At 41.0% G+C, this 25,804-nt stretch overlaps 1 protein-coding gene across 1 annotated transcript in view; it reads left to right on the forward strand.

Annotated features, from left to right (window-relative positions):
- The window catches only part of LOC122810494 (neuron navigator 2-like), a 2,968,645-nt gene that overhangs the window by 1,779,935 nt on the left and 1,162,906 nt on the right, over nucleotides 1-25,804 (forward strand). The gene's annotated exons all lie outside the window — the stretch shown is intronic.

Raw genomic sequence — 25,804 nt, forward strand, 5'->3', positions numbered from 1 at the left:
TTGAAAGTTTTATTTTGCATTTTACAGCACAAACACTAGTAGATATCTGCTAAACAAAACAGTGCAGTCTCACAATGAAAACAGACTTGGCATTAAAACTTCTCTGCCCTTGAAACTCTCATTCATTGAAACTCACATTCAAAGAAAATGCATTTTGCCAGTGGCAGATAAAGATTAACTTTGGGCTGTTTTCAAATCACAGGCCCCTTGCACATGAAACATACGCAAGCTCTTTGATACACCTTCCTGATTGTATTAAATTGTATTCCTTGTACAATACAGTATAGTTTTAGAGGGCGTTTTAAATTTATTGTTTTGAACATTTTTCCAGTAAACAATGAAACAAAATGCATGCACCAATAATGACAAAACTGCCCAATTCAGAACATTTCCATCATAATGGTCTACTCAGTCTTTTAGTCCACCAGTATCAGTAAATATGCACAATCTCTGAAGAAGTAAAAGTCATCTAAATAATTCCACATTAAAGAGAGCTATAACTAATGAAGAGGTTGCTGCTAGCAAACAACTTTATATTTCATTGTTTCATCTACAAATAAAGTGCCTGTTGCCCTTGAGGGATAAATTGCCTATGTTACACTAAAAGAATGATAAGCTAGTAATATTGCAATAGGGAATGGATAGCAAACTGATAACAGGTTTATAGCTACTAGGTATCTTCACCAAAAAGGACTGCAGCATCCACCCCCTTTGCAACACAGTACAGTATCAGCAATGCATCTACCTACTATGTGAGTAGAACCCACAGCCTTCTGCATCAAAAGCAAGTACACTACCTGTTGTGATATTAACAATGCAAGCAAACTCCGCATAAGCAGCACTAAACGTTTGCTCCCCTGCAGCTCTTAGCTCCTTGTAAAGTCTACTCAATACTTAGCTATATCTCTGAACTTTACAGCACAAGAAATCTGGAAAAAGCCAAAATTTATTGGGGGGGGCCAGGGACTCATTTTAAATATTGCTTATATAATGTTGGAAAGTTGCTAGAATAAAATGCAGTGTTACCACCATACATTTCACTGCTAAGACTTGAACCCAGGATCCTGTGCAAAATGGTCAGAATAACAGACCACTATGCCAAATCAGCTGTTTTGTGAAACAGAGAAAGACAAACGTAAATGGCTGCCATTTAGTGAATTCAGTTCTCGCCATAGCTGTCAGCCTCTTAGCAAAAAACACCTGGACAAAGCCAATAATGGGGGAATACAGCCCCTAAACATATTCAATTCTTACCATAGCTCTCAACCTTAGCACAAAAAACCTGGACAAAGCCAATAATGGGGGAATAAAGTTCCAAACATAGGGACAAATTTCAAATATCCATCTTATAAACTTAGAAATTTGCTAGAATAAAAAGTTTTGTGTTACCATTTACTTTCTGAAGAATATGAAGTCTGAAATTCAAATGCTTGTGATTTTTATTTATTTAACATTTGTTAACTAGGAAAGTCTGACTTGGAACAAAAGCCAATTTTCAGCAGAGGCCCAGGGGGAAACACTCCAGGCACATGTCTTTGTAAGATGGGGGGACACCAGAGCACCCAGAGGAAACCCACACAAACACAGGGAGGACATGCAGACTCCACACAGAAGGCACCTCAGCCAAGAATCAAACCAAAGAACCTGTAGCTGTCAGTCAACAATGCTACCACTCCACTACTGACTTTGTAAAGACACAAAAATACAGAAACCACAGATTTTATGAGGAACAGAACAAATATGTATGAGGCAAAAATCTGCAAATTTTTTACAAATTATGGTGGGTAGGGAATTCTGGCTCTTGCCACCTGGACCCACGGTATAGGTTTCAAGCCTGATTCTCTACCCACCACCATATAGCAACTTTACACACACACACACACACACACACACACACACACACACACACACACATACACTCTGAACTCAAATAGAATTCCATACCTTACGTAAATGCCCACACTGAGATATTCCTTCCTGCAGTTCCAAATGTCCATAAAACTATGTCTGTAACATCCAAAAGCCCGTGCAAAGCTAATCCGGACTACTGGTGAGACAGTCTGGATTCTGTGTGCATGCTCCAGACAGGTTCACCAGCAGTCCGGATATCGGCAAATACCGTAAGTGTGCATCTGCGATGTTCCATGGCTTGAGTTTGAACCGGACTGCTGGTGAGGAAGTCTGTATTCTGTGGGCATGCTCCAGACTGATTCACAAGCAGTCCGGATATCGGGAAATGCCACGAGTGTGCATGTTCCGCAGCTCGCATTTGTTTTTCTTTTCTTTTTGTTTTACAGCTGGGGGGGGGATTGCAGTCCTGCAACCCAATAGCACGAGCCACCCCTGATGTTGCTTTGTTTGGCTTGTATATAATGTAAATAGTAACCCATCTTGACCTACCTTTGTTTTTAAAGAATTATTGGACTCTCTGAACATTCTGAGTAAATCATAACTGTTTCTTAGTTGTTTAAGAAACACTTCTTTTTTTTTTAAATAATAGATGAAAAGTGATGTACCATATCAGTTGATACTTTGAGAGGTGTAGTTGTAAGAGTTATTTTTTTGGGACAGCTATCTTGGAATCAGTTTTTTGTTTCTTCTTTCTAGAATCAGTCCAATGTTTTTTCTTTCATTCTGTTAAGAGTAGGGGCCATCCATCACATTTTTTCTGGGATATACACTATGTTGTTGTTCTTGATGAATAAGGTAGCTTCTTCTAAGTCATTGAAAGTTCTCATCTCATTGGCAAAAAGTATTTTTATCTTGGCTGGAAAGGCCAGCTGTGCTTTAATGTTGTTTTGTTTCAACAGTTTTATTATTGGCCAGACTTTTTTCCTTTGTTCTAGTATTCTGGAAGAATAATCATTGTCAAACCTCATCAGGCTTTGATTGTATTTTAAGTCTGATTTTCTCCAAGAAGATTTTAATATTAGTTCCTTTTCCAGAAATGAAAGAAGTGTTATAACTATGGATCTAGGTGGAGTATTTGTTGAGTTAGAAGCAGGTTTCCTCAGTGCTCTATGTGCCCTTTCAATTCCAAATGAAAGTCCCAGTTTCAAGTCTATAAATTCAGGAATCCAGGTTGTTAAGAATGAAATAATGTCTTCACCATCAGTGTTTTCAGGCAGACCAAAGATCCTTATGTTATTTCTCCTTTCCCTGTTTTCTAAGTCATCTATTTTGTTAAGCAGCCATGTATTCTGTTTAAGCAGAAATTCTTTTTGGAATTCTTCCTCTTTGAGTCTCCCTTCAATGTCATTTAGAGAAGTCTCTATATTTGTTATTTTTGTATGGTGTTGCTGTAATAGTTCCTTAAGAGTATCAGTCTGTTTTTGAGAATTTAATTTGAGATTTTCTAAGTCCTTTTTAAAGCCATCCAACTTCAAAGATAGTTCCTGTAAGGTAGATGTCATCAAAGCAGCATTTGGGTGAGGATTCCTTGAGTTGTTCATATTCAGTGATTCAATATATCTTCAAGTTACTTGACAGGAACATTTTTGTATATCTCCACCAAAATTGATATTTAAACTTGAAAATAATAAAATTTCCTATATTATTATATTAGTTTATGGAGCTCTCAGAATTCACTGCTCTCAGTTGGCTATCTAGGCTCCATACCCCACTTCCTTTGTTTTTTATCATAGTATCCATACTCTATTATAGCCATTTTTACATCTTTCACAATTTTTGTACAATTCAAGAAAACTGGTTCTTTCCTCTCAATCTCTCCACAGTGGTTATGTACCCTCTCCTGAATCCTTTTATAAGGCATATTTGCTTTAACAGGCAGTTTACTTATTAACTTCCACATAAAAGTCTTTACAATCATACATTTTTCCATATAAGCCTTATTTTAATTGCCTTTCTTTTTTCATTATCCAAGTTTTTCCAGGGATAAATATAGTAACATTCTATCATAACATTTTCATACCAGTGTTTTCTGTTCTTTTGTACATTTCCTATTTTTAATTTCCATAATAATACCTTGCTTTAATATTCTTTAATCTCATTATTAACATTGTTCCATCTTTTTCCACATCTTAAACTTTCCCAAACATCTTTATATTTAGTTTTCAGTACATCATTTATTATACTCGCATTTTCTTTTTATCCCCATAACACTTAGTTCATGCAGCTTTGAATATGTAATCCGATTTATTAAACCTAGTCCTCCTCCTACCCTTCACATACAGAACTCCTCTCCTCACAGAATTTAGTCTTGAACCCCCTATGAATGAATGTATAGTCAATAGCATTTTTTTTTCATACCTAGAATCATGTATACACTTGCTAAATAGGCAATCTTACCTATCAAAATAGTTTAAGTATACCTTTTTCCTTGTATGATCTATATAATCTCTAAAACAAACATATTTATTTCAGTTTTTGTATCAATCCTTCCCACTGTTTCTTTCTTCATATTGACCCCATATGTTATTCCTAAACTATCTAGATCTTCATCATTAAAGCGAATACCTTCTAATTCACCCCCCCAAAAAAATCTGTTATTTTTATCCTTATTAATACTTATACCAGTCATATTCAAATACTTAGTTTCCTAATTCCTTGTCCCATCCATTTCTTATTCTTGGTCATCTGCATGTAACATATATTCCCTCTATTATTCTGTACCTTGCCATTTTCAACTTACTATTCATTGCATTTACAGTCACATTTATAACTAACGCAAGTAAGATAATGCTTGCTAGGCAACTTTGTCTTATCCCACGTTCTGTTCTTATTTATTTTACTTAACTATCCATTTTATATTATTTTTATAATATTATTTTTATGTACTGATCTTACAACTTCTATTTTATCACTTATGTTGTAGGTTCATAATATATTCCAAAATTCTTCATATTATATTTTATCAAATGCTTTATTCATGTCTCCAACCGATATTTTAGTTTCCACTTTTTTTTAATTATGCTATCATCTGTTATCTCTCTTAATAGCCATAGTAAATCCTGACTTCCTTTCCTTTTTTTCCAAAAATCATAGACTCCATCAACCTGCCCACACCTTTCCCTATTATTCTCATAAATATATAAATCTGTGTTATTTAGAACTGTTGGTCTCCAATTCGTTATATCTTACTTTGTTCTATTTTTTCCATATAAATTTCATGGCCCCATGCATATTTCTTTATTTAGCCCTTTTGCTAACCACTCATTCAATACTTATGCAAAATATACCTTTTGCCATTCTTTAGTATTATAATACATATGATATTCAATTCCATCTATTCCTGTAACTTTCTCCATTTCTAGATCTTTTAATATTTCATCAAACTCTCCTACACCTGTACTTTTTTCCATAGTCTCATTTTTTTCTTTACGTAACTTCACCTCCCATATTTGCATCTCTTTTGTCTCTATCTTCTTTAATGTATTTTTACATCCTGCTCTATTACTTCAAAAAATTGCCTGTTCACTTTCTTTCCTTCACTATTTTCCAGTTCTCTTATTACTCTCTCATTTTCTCTCACCATTTACTCAAATATGGAGCCAATGCTTATTTTTCCCTTGTAAATGGTACCTTTGTCTATATAACATTTATATCCTTTATTGGTTCATTTCATATATTTCCTTTTCCTTTCCATAAAAATGTTTATTATTTCTTAATATGTCTCTAATTACTACCTGACTTAACCTATATTTCTTCTTTCTTTCTTCCTTTTCATCATCTGACATTCTAAAAAGCAGTTTTTATATTTTCCTTTAAAATGTAACCATCAGTCGGTCCCAATTTTCATAAAATATTCTCATTTCTACATGTTCTTCATAGTCTATCCATTTCCTTTCTTCCTCCTCATCTGTATCTTTTCCATTAAACCTTTTGCTCCCTTTCCCTATCCTTATACCCTCCTCTTTTTCTCATTTCTACATGATCTTCTCATAGTCTATCCATTTCCTTTCTTCCTCCTCATCTGTATCTTTTCCATTAAACCTTTCGATCCCTTTCCCTATCCTTATACCCTCCTCTTTTTCCTTTACTTCTACCCATACAGCTAAATGAGCCAAGAAACCTGCTTCCTTTGTTCCAGGTTTTATAATTTTTAAAGTATCCGATATGAAATAACCAGTCTCTGTTTTTATTTCATTCCTTTTATAAGTCCAATGTATATTATCCCTATGTACAGCTTTCCACTTTTCTTTATTCATATACCATATTAACATCATTACCGCCTTTCTTTTGTTTCCTTAAATCACAATTAAAGTCTGCTACTAATATTTCCATATTCACTCCTACATAGTTTGATTTCCTCTCTTCCTTTTTTATGTGAATATATTGCAATGATTCTATACATGTCTGTCATATATCTTGTATCCACCACTGTTATTCTACCTAACTCAACTAAAGTATAATCTAAAACCTTACCTATTTTGTTACATAACACAGCAATTTAGATGACATGTCAGACTCCAAACCAGTTACAAGTGGTGTCCCACAAGGCTCAGTCTTGGGACCTCTCTTGTTCGGTATATATTTCTCGGAGGTACAGGCCAACACGGAAGGACTGTGGCTGACCAAGTTCGCAGATGACTGCAAACTGGGCGCCATAATCGACTCTCCAGCCGACACAAGCATCCTCCAAAAGGGCCTCATAGAAACAGACAACTGGTGCCAGAGCCATGGCCTCAAGCTAAATGCCAAAAAGTGTATAGTCATCCCCTTTGGCAAAAACAAAGTGCCCACAAATTACCACATAGGTGGTAATCCATTAAGTACAGAAGAAGTAATTAGGGACCTGGGGACCCAAGTTGATAGCAATCTCTCATTTGACAACCACATGGCCAAAGTGGTTAGAAAAACATTTTATATAGCCCACCTAATCATGAAGGGATTCACATCTAGATCGGGGAGGTCATCGTGCCTCTTTATTCATCCCTCATCAGGCCCATAATTGAGTACAATGCCCCTTTTGGGATGTACCTTACCAGACACCTGCAGCAACTGGAAAGACCCCAAAAGTACCTCACCAAGAGGATCAAAGGGCTCAAACAGATGCCATATGCTGCCCGGTTAAAGAAACTCCAGCTCTACTCAGTGGCATACCGCCTGTTCAGAGGCGATCTGTGCCTGACGTATAAAGCCATGTCCAACCCAGAATTAATGGACATGCTGCACCTCAGAAAATCCAAATCCCATCGAGCTACTCGCTCGAGAGACTTGAACCTTTGCACTGAAATAAATAGGACATGCTGGAGGGACAGATTCATAACCCAGAGGCTCCCTTCACTCTGAAATAAAATCCCAGTCCAGGTTAGGCAGAGTCCCTCATTGACTCTCTTCAAGAGGAATCTTGATGAGTGGATGGGAGATCGTAGGTTTACCCCGGGTATCACTTCTGTGTCACTGTTAGACAGAGGCACAGTATACTAACCTTGAAAAAGGGCATAGCAAAATAAATTTAAAATGGGTGTCGAAAGCCAAACACATTCTGGCTAGGCTTATAAATGCCCTAGGGCAGATAGCCTAGTATGAACCTATGAACCTATGAATGAACCTATGAACCTATGAATTTGTGAACATATATCCTTCCCCATGTTCCATACAATACTCCCAGACCATAAGTTTTCAGTCTGCTTCCATTCTTCTGTCAAGATTTTTGTGTCTTCTAAAGAATTACAATCATATTGAGTAATATACACCATTCCACAACACCTAACCATCTTTTTAACATTTGTATACTCTTAACTTGTATTATAAGACTCTCAGGTTCTTCCAGATGTATTATTTTTTTATCTTGACCCTTATCTTTTTTATTTTCTTTCATAATTACATTTTTACCCTTTCATTTCCTATCCCTTCTCCCTACTGCACGTTTTTTTTACCTCTTACTATTTTCCAACTAATACTTCCTCTTCACTTGTTTCCAGTACTGATTGCTCATCTTCATTTGTTTGTTTTTCTTTACCCATCATGTTTTTATGTCCCTTTTATGATGTTTTGTTTTTCATGTTCATTCTCTACCTTGTTTTATGTCATGCACATGTTCTTGTATCTGCTCTTCTTCCCAGCATGCAAGTGTTCATCACAGTTAATTAAATCATGCCCAACTGTTCATCATTTTTTACACATCAATTTACATTTCTTGGCTTCATGTCCCACTTCACCTCAAACAAAATATAATCTTCTTTTGTCACAGTAACTTAATAAGTAGTTTTTCCACAAAAACAGGTTTTCGGCTGGCCCTTATATCTTATATGCCCTCTATTTCCTTTAGCAATTATTGCACTCAGAATATGCACAATATTTAAATTTTCCATCTTTAAAATTGTACTAAATCCCATCCCCCATTCCATTGACCTCTATCATCATGTACTTTCGTAATGTCCAACTCTTCTTCACAAGCATTGTTTAAATAGTCTTTCAATGCTTCCTTATATACTTAAGTTCGAAATTGTATAGCAATCCCCCTTTTTTTTTCCCTATAAAAAGACTACACTGCATAAAGGTTCCGTGGATTACAGTCTTTTTTTTTCCAAATTTCTCTAAAAACCCATGTATTGCCCAGTTTCAAATGTAGTGTCACAGTAAGTCTCTATTAATATGAATGAAAGCTCTTACCTCATTGGGTGATATTTCCAAGGGTCAATAACTGTGTCCCATACCTTGTGCTTTATAGTTTTTTTTCCTTCTTACCACTGAGCTATACAATGAATTTCTTCTTCGGGATTTCTTTTCCTCCTCTTCTTTTTCTTAATTGCTTTTTCCCCCTCTTTTACCATCAATGCATATGACTTTCTTCTGAAATTTCTCTCACTTCCTGAATATTGTGCATAATGTCACCCCATGATGCCGCCACTTCACTCTCTGGTTCACTCTGCATAATCATTTCTTTTAAATCATCCCGCAACCCTCACAATTGAAGGGTTGTAACTACACACACAAACTTCTACCCAGAAAACAGACCTTTTTAAAATAGGTACTCCGAATCTTGCAAAGGTTCAGTTAACCTTCACATCAGCATTCACCAGCATCTCATCCGATCCCTCATTTATGACCTCACCACTCAAACGACAGCTCTCTAAGTCTACTTGCTTCTGCACACACTCCTCCTCTTTTCTGCTGTCTGACATTTGTGCTATTTCCATATTCCTTCCAGTTTCTCTAAGCCACCTTCGTGCTGGAATGGAAACCAGAAGTGTAACTGCCAAACAGCATCTCCGTACTCTTTGAAAAGAGTAGGGGAAGCTCCCAGGTGCCCTAAACAAATTTCCCTGAACTGTATAAATGTCTCCTGGGAGCTTTCCAGCAAAGAGGCAGTAGACTAGTACAACTAATGCAGTCAACAAACTGTAAATAAAAAAATGCTTCATTCCCAAGCTCAGACTGTTGCACCCAAGCTCTGTTAATACGATTGTTAAGGTTTCCCTACAAGCTTGCTTTGCTGCGTCAGCCATCACTAACATATGTAGTTGTGTCGATCATCATGATTTCAGCAAGGAATTTACTATGTACATGTACCCCTCCCCCTAGAACAATGCATTTCTACTGCTTTGCCATTAAGCAGCTACCATGTTATTTCCCTAAGTCTGTCAGTTCCTGTTAAACAGTTCTCATTTCATTAGATCTTGTCCCTTGTACTAACTGTTATTAAAGCCGCAAATTATAGATTAAAACTCCTAGTCAAGCATGAGGGATGCTTTTTGTCACGGTCATGTTTTTCCCTTAGCCACAAAACTTAAGTTTATCAACTCTGATTTTATAGTTTCATAGGTAGGTGCTAGGCTATCTGCCTGAAGGCATTTATAAGCCTAGCCAGAATGTGTTGGCTTTTGCCACCCCTTAGATTAGTTCACTGTGCCTCTGTCCAGCAGAGCCATTGAAGTGATCCTCAGGGTAAACTTTGTTTCCCATCCAAACGTCAAGGTTTCTCTTGAAGAGTGTTAGTGAGGAGCTCTGCCTAATGTAGATTGGAATCTTGTTCCAAAGCATGGGAAGTCTCTGGGACAGGAATCTATCCCTCCAGCATGTCCTATTTATTGTTGTGGTGAGGTTTTGATCCCTAGAGCGTGTTGCTCGAGGGGATAAGGTTTTCTTTAGTTGGACCATGTCCATCAGTTCTGGGTTGGACATGGCCTTGTATGTCAGGCAGAGATCACCTCTGAGTAGGCGGTATGCAACCGAGTAAAGCTGAAGTTTCTTCAGTCGAGCTGCATAGGGCATCTGTTTAAGGCCAGTGATCCTCTTGGTGAGGTACTTCTGTGGTCTTTCCAGCTGTTGCAGGTGTCTTGTAAGGTACATCCCAAATGGGGCATTGTACTCTATGATGGGTCTGATGAGTGATGAGTAGAGGGGCACAATGACCTCTTTTGATCTGGATGCGAACCCTTTTGTGATTAGGTGGGCGTGGGCCACATAGAAGGATTGTCTAACCACTTTGGCAATGTGATTATCAAAGGTGAGATTAGTATCTACTTGGGTCCCCAGATCCCTTATTACGTCTTCTGTATTTAGGGGACTACCACCTATGTGGTAGTTTATGGGTACTTTTTTTTCCCAAATGGGATGACTATGCACTTTTTGGCATTTAGCTTAAGGCCAGGATTTTGACACCAGGTATCCGTCTCAGTGAGACTCTTTTGGAGGATGTATGTGTCAGCCGGAGAGTCAATTACAGCCCCTAGTTTGCAGTGGTCATCGAACGTGGTCTGCCATAGTCCTCCTATTCTTGCCTGTACCTCTGAGAAGTATATGCCAAACAGGAGGGGTCCTAGGACTGAGCCCTGGGGAATGCCACTTGTAACTGGTTTAGAGTCAAACCTAGCTCCCGCAACTCTCACCATGTGGGTTCTGTCCATGAGCCAGTTGGCAATCCATCTTGTGACGTAGGTGTTTATGCTCAGGCTGGTGAGCTTGTCTATAATAACATAATAGGGAATGGTGTTGAAGGCCTTTGCGAGGTCTAGGTAGGCTGTGTGTACCACCTTTTCCTTGTCTATAGCCTTGGTAACTGTCTCAAAGAAGTCCACCAGGTTTAGGAGGCATGATCTGCCTTTAACAAAGCCAAACTGGGTAGGGTCCAGTGTTGGGAGGTTCCCAATGTCTCTGTTAATGAGTTCCATGATGGTGCGCTCCATATCCTTGCAGACCAAGCTAGTCAGGCTTATAGGGCGATAATTACCGGGGTCTGTTGTGGCTCCAGCATAGTGGAGTGGAATATCCGTTGCTGTGCTCCACCCTATGGGTACGTAGCCTGTGGAGAGGCTGAGTTTGAACAGTGTGTTTAGGTGAGGGGTTAGTTCGTCTTTGAGCTCATGTAGGACGCAGCCTGGGACACCGTTCGGTCCTGCTGTGTTTTTGTCTTTGAAAAGGGCTGTTTTAACCTGAGTGTCTGTGATTTCAGGGACTCTACATTCTTCTGGTATGGTTATGGGCCCTTTTGGGGGTGAAGTTTGCGCTGAACCTGTCTGCCAAGGATGTTGGCGATATTGGTCGGTTCAGTGTATTTTGTGCCATTCTGCACCAACTCTGAGCAGATCTGAGCATTGCCACTTAAATTTTTGACATAGCTAAAGAATGCCTTGTGGTTATCTTTGGAGTCCTTGGCAATTTTTCTTTCGAAGATCGCCTTGGATGATTTTATGAGGGATCATAGTTTCTTGCTGATACTGATCAGGGATGTCTTTCCTTCTTAGGATTTTACTCTTTTCTGTACTAGTGTCCTCCTCCTGTTGTATAGCTTGTTTATGGCAGGAGTCCACCAGACTGGTTTCCTTTTCTTGGAGATGTGAGTCTTGGTTTTGCTTGGGATAGCACAGTCCATGCATTCTTGTAGGTGCCCGTAGAATGCATTAGTAAAGGATTTTGCAGCTTGGACCTTTAGCATGGGGCTTTGAAACTTTCCATCTCGGTCTTAAGTAATGTGAAGTTTGCTTTTGAAAAGTTTTTCATGGTCGTTTCCTTGTGCAGGGGTGGGGGCAGAATGTGGATATCCAAAGTGATTTGTTTATGGTCATATCCAACCAGTGAGGGGTTGACCTCCAGTGTGGAACACCGGTCGCCCATGTTGGTGATGACCAGGTCCAATATGTTGTCATCTCTGGTGGGAGTGTTGACCAGTTGAACCGGGGCGTTTGAGTTTATAAATTTCAGGAAATGTTGGGCAAGGGAGTTAGTACTTGAGTAGTTCCCCAGTTAATGTGTGGGTAATTGAAATCACCCAATATTAGGGTGTTTGGTAGAACCTGTATGTTTCCAGAAACGCGGAATGGGGGTCCTGGGACATGGTGGGTGATCTGTAGCAAGCTACAATTTGAACTGCAGTTTTGCCCATTGTTAGTTGCATGTGGATGATCTCTGAGGCATCGTGCTGTGCCACTAACCTGGAGGTGTGGGTATCCTTGATGAATATGGATACGCCCCCGCCTTTTGTATTTCAGTTCGGGTTCTGTGGCCGAAATGTATGGTATGAGTTGTAGCCTGGTAGTGCTGGGGTGCTCTCTGGAGCCTTAAACCAGGTTTCTGTTACTGCACCTATATCGATTTTCTCCATACTGAGGAGTGCCTCGAGTGCATGCATTTTGAGGTTTAGACTTCTGGCATTGAGTAGCATTACCTTCAGTTTTTTGTTACTTGTGCTATTTACGGCAGTGGGTCTGTCTTTTGAGCCTTGCCTAAAAAAGGCACTATGGAGGTGGCAAGAGCCTTGGCCAGTGTTCGAAAGCCTAAGGGTGACAGGTGCAAGCCGTCTTTAGCGAAGCAGCATAGCTTGTCGAGCATGTCATCCCAGGTGGACAGACACTGGATCCCCTTTAAATTGACAGCAGAAACTTAGCCAGCTGTTGAAATCGAGAATTTTTTCTTTATACCATAGTATCATTGTTGGTGAGGGCAGGATGCTATTCAGGGTCAGGGTCATACCAGCCTGGGCTACATGATCAGAGAGGTCTTCCATGTCTCTTTTCATGTAGTCCAGGGAGGTACGGCTCAGGTCATTCACACCAACATGGACAATGACAGAGTCATATTTGTACTTGTTCTGGAGTGACCTGAGTGCTTGTGTTATGTGGTGGATCCTGGCACCCAACAGGCAGCTAACAATAACCTTCTCCTTATTTAGCCTAGTGAGTGGGACGTCAGTGTGCCTGACTATAAAGTCACCTATTACTAGTATGTTGGCTATGTTATTTTGCCTTAAGGGCTGTGATTGCATGGCACACTGGTTTTGTGAAGTATGTGTTTTATGGTTTGTGTTGGGGTTGGAGGTTGCTTGGATGTTTGCTTTGGAGGTCTCTGTTGTTTTTGCAAATTTTTATTTAGAGCCTCCAATTATGTTTTCATGTATTTATGTGTGTTTTCTGCTAGTGCAGAAAACACACATTAATGGGTCTGTGTGAGACTTGGTGGTGTGATGCAAGTATTTCCCTTCTCCTGTTGACTGTCTGATCCAGTCTTGGGTTGAGAGAGCTTATCCTCCAGTTTGGCTGTATGATTGCATCTCTCACATGTATTGGTGTTTGGTGGTAGGAGGAGAGGGTTGTCTTTGTACATGAGGCAGTTGTAACATTGCCTCAAAATACCCAGATTCACCAGTTGGACTGGGGAGTGATTTTCCACAGATTTCCATGTTAAGAATGTCCCTGACACATCTTTTCTGCATGGTTAAATTTTTCTCTTGGAGTCTCTGACATTCATCCTGTACTTTCTCGGCTCTCGTGGATTGTGACTTGTCTGTATGTTAGGAATGCTGTAGTACCTTTACTCTCTTTCCATTTTGTAATGTTGAATGATGTCTGGAATTGAAAAAAATGTAGGGGCTAAGGGCTTGTTGCCATAACACCTTTCCCGAAGGGATGACGTAACTTAAGCACATCTGCCAATTTGGGTTTTGCTGCTAGGTGTCTGACATGCTGACAGTGTTCTGTCTCTACAGACCTGCAGATATGGTTGCTTGGGGTGAGCATCCAAAGGAAGCAGCATTTTGTTATTTTAGGTACCCTTATGGTGGGCTGATTATATTCTCAGAAGATTTCATATCGAGTGGTGGGTATTGTTAAAACTGTGCCCACCATTTAAGGTCACACTGCATCCCAATGGATGGGAAATTGTAAATTCACCTTGGATCTGGCCCCCAAGTCTCTGATAATGTGGGCATCTGTTTAACAACCCCACACACACACATAGCCTCTAGAAACTTCCTGACTAACATATCCCTCCTAATAAACTCCCATGTTACACAGGGACATAACTGGATTGTGTTGCACTGCTAGGCTTATAAAGGCCCTGGTGGTAGTTAGCCCAGTAATTACCCATGAACCTCTGCAGCAGGACATGGTCATGTTGGTAGGACTTCTTGCCTTCATATTTGTACTCATCTGTCCTGTTCAAACATAGAACTGTGCTGCTCATCTCTGGTAATGAAATGTGCCCTCCTTCCATTGGTCGGCTAGCTTTGAAGGACAGACGAGCATGGTCAGTTAATGGCACACTTTGGAAATGTAGAAAGAGATGGAGGGTCTTAATAACCACTGTAGATGTAAAACCATCAGATTACCAGTACTGGCATAGTCAACTTAGATTAAAGGTTGCTACATTTGGGGAGGATGGAGGAACTTCACTAGACTAATTGGTATACTGGAGAACTGGTGATGGTGATGTTATTAATGCCATGAAGAAGAGCTAAATGTATTTATGCACTCTTATTCCAGAGCTGCCAAGTGAGCTGATCAACAAATCTTTTTCTCACGTGAACCGGCTTTGAATGCAAGTTAAGTTACACAAATGTAAGTGGGGAAGGCATGACTACACAGAGTATTTATCAAATTGTACAGACTGAGTGAGTAAACACATATTTTGGTAGTTTACAGTAATGATCACCATTTCAGCTGGTTAAGGTTAGACCAAAAAGGCATTAAAGCAATTATTAAACCCTGGTGTAATGCTGTCAAATGGTTAACATGGTCACATAAGCTGTCACATCAATGATGGCAGTAATCTGTTGTGCATTTTGTGGCATTACTAAATGCAGTGAGCAAGAATGGAGGAGATGTTGTATCTGAAGTGGTTTTCCATCTAAATGTGTCTGCCAGCATTCCAAATACATCACACCAAAGTGGACACAATACATGGTCTACTGAAGAGAGATGTAGAAACAAACATGTATGCATACCTCTCAACCTGTAGACATCTGAAAGTAGTAGCATCCAGATAAAAATCTGGACATGTAATTAGCATAAAATTTGAATACTAAGTAGTACAGAATCTTTCCACTTCCTGTAGGAATGTGCAATTCTGCTTAGAAGCACATTTAAAAAAAGCAGTGTGTGATGCGAAATGATGGAAAAATACAGGCACATTATCAAAGAGAGAGTATAAAATCTGTAGACTTTAATTATGTGTTTCAAAATTATATCTCACAAGGTGATTTATTTTTGTTCAAGAAAAAGGGAGATGTCAGATGTGTGTCCTCTTTCTTTAAATGATTTTTACCACTAGTATGTTGGTCATGTAGTGTGATTTTTCTGTGTACTAGAAAATTGTGTGAAATCAGCCCTAAAAAATTCTAACTTTACTCCAAAAATAGGAACATCTTGTTCAGTGGTAAATGTGACCTGAGAATTGGAAGTTGTTCCAAAATAGGAGCAGTTGAGAGGTCCGTGTATATGTATGCACATAATGCAAACATATTCACATTAATGTGTGGAACTACATCAGGTAAGTTAGTGGGAGTTGAAAATCCATCGTCCCTTATGTGCGAAGCAGACATCCCAATAACATGGTGTACAATCTGAGTTTGTAACACTTCAGGGTAGGTTGTTTGAATGATCTGTTATACTAAAGTTCTGACTGCAAGATAGGCAAGACATCTTGCCACAGGCATTAGGGCTTGGCAGAAAGAATTTTCACAGGCCGTTGCGCCCTTCCACAATTATCCATACAGAGAGTAACTTTCCCCTCTCTTTCTAGTTCTTTCTCTGTTAAATGAAGTAGTTAGCAAAGTACAATGGCCTCATCATTTTTTCTAAATTTAAGGATTTGTTGCGGTTTCCTTCCATAATCATGACCATATTTAAAGCAGACATTTGCTTGCTTTTTCCTCGACTAGGGTGTGTAAATTCCTCCTCGTTTGCATGCAGCCTGCTACTGTTTATGGAAGGTTTTCTTCTTGTGTACATGTGCTAAGCAGATCCTTTTTACTGACGACCACAGTTGCTGTCATATTTGTTTAGGAGTGAATCACCACAGTGTCTGCACGGAGTTTGGAGATTGTACCCAGTGTTTCCAGTACAAAACGTTCAGAAAATAAGTATTAGAAAATGTGAAGATCTTGGAGCCCAGAGAGGCTTACTGCTCCACATCTCTCTCCCAAGCTTTTCCACTGTCCAGCCCTTGATGCCACAAGTCCACTAATTCTATTAGGCATAAGGAAGGCCAATGCTGAACTTATGGAGCTGTCTGGAGGTGCTAAAGTTAAGACCACCACCATATTACTAGCTGAAGCCACAGAAGCAGTTAGGGAAGTGCCACTGGCTTGCTTGCAGCCCCCTTATTCATCATCTTTACTTTTCCCCCTTGAGAAGATCATTTGTCATTGGCTGCTGATTGTGACCAACTGTCCAGGCTTGTTGGTCTTTATTTCTCCACATCTCAAAATAACTCAAAAATGCTACAGCCAAAGAGAGAACATCTGAATTTACCCCTTAAAAGTAGACCCCACATATGAGGACATGGAGGGCAACACTTGTTCTCACAACTTGCGTTTGCAAGGAGGTACCGCAGCTTCCGCTGTAGGACTACCAGATTCAGGAACAGTTTGCGCCCTACAACTGTGAGACTTATTAATATGGACACCAACCATAATACCTGATGCATTGAAACCTCTTTTTTTTTTCATTTAATTCTGCTGCTCTGAGCAATTACCACCAGCATTACTATTATGTGATGTGATGGCTATACTGAATCATGTCTAAGGTTAACAAGTGCAATATGGTAACCAAACAGCTGCTATTCTGTAGTCCCTATTTATTCTCCATCTTAACAGTGTAGGGGTTTGGTGGTGGGTATTTATTATTTATCATTGGATAATAGGTATTGAATGTGTTTATGTAATGTGAACTACCATTTGCATGTCATACGTGTTATTTTGTTAGTTATTCTTTGATACCGCTGTATCTATATTATTTGCTGTGCATTTCTCTCGTGAGCTGGCATTTGTAATTTCGTTTAGGCTACACTTGCATGGTCCTAAATGACAAAGTTTCTTTGAGTCTCTGTTCTTTTCCTCCATCCCTTCCCAGTGATCCCGGTTTCTCCCAAGTAAGAAGGCTACTCCAGAAGAACATAAAATGACCTTCAGATTCTGTCTTATTACACTAAAGACGGCAACAAAGTGCTAACAAAACGATTGATCGTCCTGGGTGGTAGACATACTAAAAGTATCCATGGAAACTCCCTAATACAGTGGCCCCAATTCCTTAGAAAGCAGACGGAAATGCAGTTTGAGTAGATGTTCTAGACTCAAGTATGACCATCTCACTGTTGAAGCCCCTCCTTCCCAGCCTTGTTCTCATCAACCTTTCTCATGGGCAAATAATCCACTTTACATCCACCACCCTAATTCTGAGGACACTGGAATGCCTTACACATGATGCATTTCTAAAAGACAGATACTTGGTGCAGTACATTAAGCCACAGAAGGGATGCCTTCAGATTTCTTGTGAAGCGGACTCATGGCTCAGACTGACCTCCAGTGCTGTCTTTAACAACATCATGGTCTGAGTGCCGTAAAGGTTCACTGAGGGTGTTGCTAGGATGACTGGATGTAGCATAGTAATTGAAAGGCATGCTTGGCTTTATCTAATCCCCTTTGTCAAAGGCAGTAAAGCATCTTTTATTGACACCCTGTTTAAGGGTCTCCTACTTTTGAGACTAGACATTAACACTCACTGCAGTGAAAGTCCAGAGCCAGTTGCGTCCAGCTGTAACATAGTGCACATCAGCAGGAGGAGCTCGTTTGCTTGCATGTCCATTCTGGGGAGCTCCAAGAAGTACAGCCTCTAATTTTCTTAGCCTCAGCCTAATGCTGTCTATATTGGAGAAAAATGCTACAGGCATAGAAGGACAAGTGGAAGTTATGCCCCCTCTGGTTAGCCAGCCCTCACATTGACTCCTGCTCTTTGTCATCATGTTTTTTTTTCCTGCCTCAGAAATGTTCATCTCACTTTTCTGTTTCTCTTCAATCTATGTACACGAACAAATCTCATCCCAAATTTCAGTGTCAACCAACCTTTGCAAAACCTGTCATTATCCGGGTTGTACAAAGCATTTGTCAGAGTTGCATTCCTGTTGAAATGCCCGAGTGAGACCTGGTGTCTCTGTTGCTGTGCATTTGAAATGATTTAGCAATTTACTCTGCTGACCTTGTCAGGAGATCTTAATTATTTTTGACAGAAGACTTTGTTTTTGATTGTCATCACTTCACACAAGCAAATATGAGAATTTGAGGCCCTGCCTGTATGTCCACCTTAATTGTGCACAAGATCAGTGTCTCCATGTTTACTAATTCCTTACTCATGACAAAGGTTGCAACAGAAGCTAACCAGAGTCAGGGATTTCATGTTCAGGTGTTCCTTAGTCAATGCTCATAAAAGGAGGGAACTTATTACACTGCATGGATGTGCAGACATCTGATGTGTTTTGTTCTGTCTGTGTAAAACATTTGTAAATATGGCCACCTTTTGGTCTTATTTGTCAGGGATACAGAGAGAGACAGAGAAAATGGTCAGGTAATACCTTGCAAAATGCCTGGCTAAATCCACATCATTCTGCTACACACACACGGTAAACATTCTGCAAACCCCTCCAAAGGAGGAGCATAAAGTAGGCGTAGCCTCCATGTCCATGTTTTCCTTTGGAGCCACTGAAATCAAAGGCATTGCTGTCCTAGGGCACCAGTCAAGAAGCACAGGTGTGGACAGTGTCCTGTGTATCCTGCAGTAGGAATGCAGAAGTTCTGAGTATTGCTTTAAGCACACTTTGTGAGTAGAGCTCTGGCTGCAGAAAGCCCTGCTCCACACTTTGTGAGTAGAGCTCTGGCTGCAGAAAGCCCTGCTCCACACTTTGTGAGTAGAGCTCTGGCTGCAGAAAGCCCTGCTCCACACTTTGTGAGTAGAGCTCTGGCTGCAGAAAGCCCTGCTCCACACTTTGTGAGTAGAGCTCTGGCTGCAGAAAGCCCTGCTCCACACTTTGTGAGTAGAGCTCTGGCTGCAGAAAGCCCCGCTCCACACTTTGTGAGTAGAGCTCTGGCTGCAGAAAGCCCCGCTCCCACCTTTGCTGCTCCTTCCTTTCATTTCCATGTGTTCTTCATACTGTGCAAAAATTGGAGATGAAGCAGGAGGAAGCTAGTCATTACTGGATAATGGGAGGAGGATTTAGCTGCTTTAGAAGTTACTGCCTAACACCTGTAGTTGAGAGTTCCTGCCTGTCTTGGATGTGGAGCTGTACTCCCAGGTGTAGTTTTATGGCAGACACTTTATGGTAACTAACTTAATGTGCGCTACTGTTCTTTGTAAGTATTTCCCTTGCATTTACATCTGGTATTACCAGACTTCAGCCATTCGCACATTTGGTCTGCCATATTCGGAATACCAACATTCCGAGATGCTTGCTGGGAGAGACTAAGCTGTTCTCTTTTTTTTTTTTTTTGTCTTGACGCTACTTCACACTCCCACATGCACCCTAGGCTATTGCAACCATGTTTAACCTCATTTGCTGTTTGTAGTAAGTTCTGAACAGAACTCCTCCCCAGGCAGGTCTTTTTCTCGGTTCGTCAGGAAGCCGGGTCCTGCAAGTGAGTGGAGTTCTAAATGCGAAGAAGTGAAGTCCTCTTTGAACAAGGTACATACATTAATTCATGTGAAGGAATGTTAAAGCTACATACAGAAGGTAGTAAGGCCAACACATTGCCTGAGATGATGAAGTGCAGTAAAGCCCCCTGACCATGAGCTCTTGGTCTTGGAGCTTTAGTCCTAGCAGCACCAGAACAGACCATTCCCCTTTTAAGTTGCTAGTAATATAGGTAGATCTCGGCTTCTGCTTACATTGAGAAAGCAGGGAGCTTGCATCACATCTTGACGACTGTGATGCACTGGAAGTGAACCAGGCCTCTAAGACTTATGGGAATTTCCTGAGTACAATACTTTATATTTGCAATGCTGAACACCAAGCCATTGCTATATCTGTTGTCGCACATTTGTTCTAATGTATGTATTATTTATTTATTATCTGTCTGTCCTTTGTTGACCAGGTTAGTTTCACTTTCACTAGACCAGCAGCCTCTTTTTAGGGGAGACCAGAGGTGAAATTTATACTACTAGGGGAAATTTGGCTTGGCCAGAGCATTGGAGAACTTCACTTTTTCTTTTTGATAGGTGTCCTAGGATCTTTTTTATCCACCTGTGCTACCACCAACTCGAGCAGATGGGCCAGGCCTCAGTTTAACATCTCATCAGAAACTCATCCGACACACAGCACACTCAAGAGTGTGGCATACCCCTTGTGCTGCACTGAAGTGTTATCAATCTACCTGCTGGGGAAATACAACCCTCAACCTTCTGGACCAAAGGCAAATGTGTGCTACCTGTTGTGCCAGTGACACTGCGCATGATTTTGCTGATGTTCTTCATCTCACATTGCTGCAGTCCTAACACTTGGGTAGTCCATGTCCCAGTCGGCCCGAATACCAAAGTATAAGGCTGACGCATTTGTCTGACATCAGGACGTCAGGGTACAAATGCGCATGACCGACGTCATATCCCCAGTCTTTTTTGCCGCATGGTCCGATGCAGAAGCAGTATTGCGAGTGCAGGTTGGCGTTCTGAAATTTTCTGAAGTCGGAGTTTCAGACAATATTTTGGTTTTTCTTGCCTCAGTATTTAACCGGATGTCAGAAAAAGTGAATAACTGTATTTTGTGGGAAACAGATACCTCATAGAGATTACCATACCTTGTGTATACCTTGCTTAGGGCCTGAGCACGACGTTGTTGCTTGTGCTAGATTTAACAAACGCACTATTAAGAGAAGATTAGATTGTGCCAGGTTAGTTTTGGGAAGCGTTGTAATTACAACATGCCGTCGGATCCCCGACACCCGCCTGTCTAAAAAGCGCAAGGACAAATGGAAGAACCGCCTGTCCCGGACGCCGGTTCTTTAGAGCTCGGGAGCGGTGGTTCTACCAGAAGTTCCTTTGGATTCTCAGGGAGAGACTTTACTGTTACAGGATGTGTCCTCTCAGGAGGTAGGCCAGGCTGAAGGGGCTTCTCAGGTAGCTGTTCTCCCCTCCCTAAGGTGGTTAGGCCCTCCCCTTCTGTTTCCAAGGCTTCTTCTAGAGGCAGGCCAGGGTTTACTTCAGTGGGGGTCTCCGTTCTTCAGGGTCTCTGCCTAAGAAACATATGCTTAAAATGGCAGAAGATTTGATTACTATGATTAGAGGTTCTATGCCCCCACCTGATAAGAGGCCTAGGGTGGAACCTGAGCTTGAGAGTTTTGAGCAGTGTTAGTCTTCGGCTGAAGACTTGCAGGAGTATCCTCCTTATTCTGATTCTGATGTAGATGACTCTACACCTTGCTTCTCCTCCTGAGGATTTTTCTTTTCAGAGACTCTTCATTCCATGAGGGAGCATTTTAAATGGGAAGGTCAAGATTTCTCTGATTCCAGGAAAAGGCTTAGGAATTTTGTTTCTACCCCAGCATAGGCCTTTAGCTATACCTCCTGTTCTGGATGTGGTAGAGGATGTTTTGCAGAGGCTTCCTGAACCCTGATTCTTTGCCTCGCCCCAGTTAAACCGGATAGGTATTATAGGGTGCCTGAAGCTCATAAGTATCTTTTTAAGAGTCCTAGGGCAGACCCAGAAACTGTTTCTCAGGGCCTAAAAGGTGTTAAGGCTTCTGTTGTTAAAAATCCTGTTCCTTCTGATAAGGAGGCAAGGGCTTTGGATAGATGGGGAAAGAAGGTGTATACTTCTTCCACTTTGGCCATGAGGGCTTTGAATTGCCAGTTTCACATGTTGAAATACCAAAATTATCTCCTTTCACAATTGAAGTCTAAGGTAGATGCTCTGGCGGAAGGTATTGAGTGTAAAGAGTTGCAGGATTTAGTTCATGTTTCTGAACAGGTGGGTAAGCATTCCTTGCAATGTGGTTTTGATGCTGTACAGGCCTCTCGAGGGTGGCAGCCACTGGTTCTGTTCTTCGCAGGCACGCCTGGCTGAGGGATCAGAATTTAGCTGAACATGTAAAGACAAGGATTTTAGATGCTCCTTTACAATCTGATGTGTTATTTGGTGCGCCTGTGGAAGCAGTTTTAAAGAAAATGGAGGACAAGGCTAAGTCTATGCAGACTGTTAAAGATTTTGCAGGTTCAGCCTCCAAAGTTTAGTAGAAATTGGCCTACTAACTTATCCTTCTTATGATTCTCAGTCTAGGGGTAGATCTAGACGGGGCAGAGCTCAAGGTTCTTTTAGGCCTAGAACAGGCAGTTCGCCTGCCCAGTCTTCTGGTGAGGGCAGGGGTCAGTCCTTTGTAAGCAGACCCAATGACTTGCCTTTTCAGCTGCCAGAGCCTTCTCGCCTGGCAGCACCTTTGGGAGGAAGGCTGGCACTTTTCAAAGAAAATTGTTATTACCCAAGACAGATGGTCACCACAGTTACAGGTTTTATTTCCACACCTTGCCTCCTTTCAAAGGCATGCCAGACATTCCTCCTATGCAAAGAAAAGAGGCTCACAAGCAAATTTCTCTGTTACTCCAGATAGGGGCCATTCAGCCGGTTCCTGTGCCAGAAATTTTATTCTCGCCTGTTCCTAGTACCAAAAAGGGGAACACGTGGAGACCAATTTTGGATTTGTCTATCCTCAACACTTATCTGGACATTCCCAAGTTCAAAATGTTGACGTTACAACAGCTTTTACCTCTGCTGGGCAAAGATCACTGGATGGTAACTTTAGATCTCAAGGAGGCTTACCTTCATGTGCCCATCAGACTCAGTTGCAGGAAGTATAGCTGGAAATTCCCATTATCAGTTCTCTGCATTGCCCTTTGGCTTATCTGAGTATTCACAAAAGTTCTGGCTCCAGTTGTAGCTTTCTTCAGGCTAAAAGGAATACAAATCTATCCTTACTTGGACGACTGTCTGATTCTGGCTCAAGAAAGCTTCTTCAGCATCTGGAATATGTGATAGCAGTGCTAAGATGCCTGGGGTATTCTGTGAACGAAATAAAGTCCAGTCTAGTACCCTCTCAAGACATGTGCTTTCTGGGTGTGAGACTGAATACAGCAGCCCAGATGGCCTTTTTAACCCCGGACAAACAAAAGAATCTTTCCCTTTACTTCCATCAACTATCTCTTCAGTCCGGGCTGACTGCAAGGACAGTCCTTCAAGCCTTAGGGTTCATGGCATCTTGTATTCTGGTGCTTCCCAATGCCAAACTGCATATGAGGAAGCTGCAATGTTATCTAAAAAATGTATGGACACAGCACTGCCAGGATTTGGACACTGTCATTCCAATAATACCTTGCATTCAAAAGGAATTTTTGTGGTGGGCTCAGGAATGTCACCTAAACAAGGGACTCTCTGTGACCCGCCAGAGAGTCAGATTCTAACGACAGATGCCTCAGACATAGCTCATCTGAATGGAAAGTGGATACAAGACAAGTGGCCTGCCAGACTACAGCATCTACATATCAACATGAAGGAGATGTTAGCAGTCCAGTTTGCATTAATGGCTTTCAAGGAGTTACTTCTTCCAGGGCAGGTGTTGATTCTAACAGACAACACAACTGTCATGTGGTACATCAACAAGCAAGGGGAACACATTCTTATCCTCTATGCAGTCAAGCCATGATTTTGTGGGCACAGAACTCCTTAGCAGATGTGTTAAGCAGGCAAATCATGGATCCCCACGAGTGGAAACTGGATCTTCATGTATTGACAATTGACAGTGTCCTGGGGAACTCCAGACATAGATCTGTTCTTCTCCACTAAACCACCAGCTGCCAAAGTTTTGCACGAAAAGGTTTCATCACACAGCTTGGAAAGTGGATGCTCTTTCGTTCAGTTGGGAAAATCTTCATGTGTATGCCTTTCCACCTCTGCCTCTCCTCCCAAAGGTACTCCTAAAGGTCAGACAAGACAAGCCAAGGATGATTTTGATAGCTCCAGATTGGCCTCGCAACACTGGTACCCATTACTGAGGAATCTGGTAAGGAAGCCTCCATGGCCTTTACCTTTAATTCCACACCTTTTGTCTCAGAGGGACGGTCATCTACTCAATGTCAAGCTTCACTCTCTTCATCTAACAGCCTGGCATATTCTGTTTTAAACCACAGCAGGTCTCAACTTCCTCAACAAGTTTTGAATGTGATTATGGAAGCCAGAAGACCTAGTACACTTAAAGTGTATACAGAAAAATGGAAGAGATTTTTATTTTGGAGTGCAGCAAAGGATTTAGATGTTTCTGAGCCTAATTTGAGTGCGGCTCTTCAATATCTTACTGAGTTATTGGACAAAGGTTTGTCTTTCTCTTCCATTAAGATTCATGCTGCAGCAATTTCAGCTCACTATGATTGTGACCCACCATTGTTTTCTCATCCTTTGTTCAAGCAATTTCTTAGAGGGCAAAGAATATAAGACCCGAGCTCCTACTCCTGCTTGGGACCTCAATTTTGTGTTGGAGAAACTACTGCTGAATTGAAATACTTGTCATGGAAGACTGCTTTTTTGTTGGCCATTACTTCTGCAAGAAGGGTTTCTGAATTGCAGGCCCTTATGGCGGTTGAGCCTTTTGATTTTCATAAGGATAGGGTATCATTAATCCTTCATTTATGCCTAAGGTGGTTTCTAGTGTGGCTTTAAACCAAACTATTCATTTGCCTACTTTTTATGCAGATCCCCAAAATAGGGGAAAAGATTTTGCACACTTTAGATGTACACAGGCAGTTGCGTTATTATTTAAGCAGGACTAGGGATTTTAGGCAGTCTCAGCAGTTGTTTGTTTCTTTTGCTTTGAGTTCCCAGGGCAAGCCTGTGTCAAAACAAACTATATCTAAGTGGATTGGGTTTTGCATTGCATTCTGTTATTCCCATCATGGCAAGGAGATTCCAGCTGGGATTAGGCCTCATTCCACGGGGGAGAGCCACTTCACAACAACATTCTAGGGGTGGGGTGGCTAAGGATATTTTTTTGGCAGCTACTTGGAGTTCAGTGCATACTTTCTCCAAGCATTACCACCTTCCTCTCTATTCTAAACTGCTGTGTTGCAGGGCATTTTGGCAGCTCCTGCTTCATTATAGTTTAGCCATCCTCCACCTCTGCTTTGGGATTCTACCCAAGTGTTAGGACTGCAGCAATGTGAGATGAAGAACATAGTACAGTTTTGTAGTAGATGTTGTAAATTTTGTATATATATATTGTACATGTATTAGGTACAGGAGTGTTGGTGTTTTTTGGTTTTGGCCTTATCTTTAGGGTCTTCTGACATCTGGGGCTGATGTCAGACAAATGCCTGACCGACGACGCCAGCCTTATACTGGACTACCCAAGTGTTAGGACTGCAGCAATGTGGATCTTCGAACATCTACATTTATGGTAGGTACAAAACTGTACTTTCTCCTTTATGGAGTGTGACAGCACTTATTTGGTTGCTGTCATGCAAGCATCCAGCAGAGTGCTTTTCTTTCTGAACATGCCTGCAAGGAATGTTTGTGTAATGATCCAGTCTTGTAAGGACTTGAAGCCCACTTCCAAGACTGATATTAACACCCCTTAGATGCCCCCCTGAAGGCAGACATCTGT

The sequence above is a fragment of the Protopterus annectens genome, chromosome 9.part0 (assembly GCF_019279795.1).
Source record: "Protopterus annectens isolate FY-2018-M chromosome 9.part0, PAN1.0, whole genome shotgun sequence".
NCBI classification, from domain to species: Eukaryota; Metazoa; Chordata; order Ceratodontiformes; family Protopteridae; genus Protopterus; species Protopterus annectens.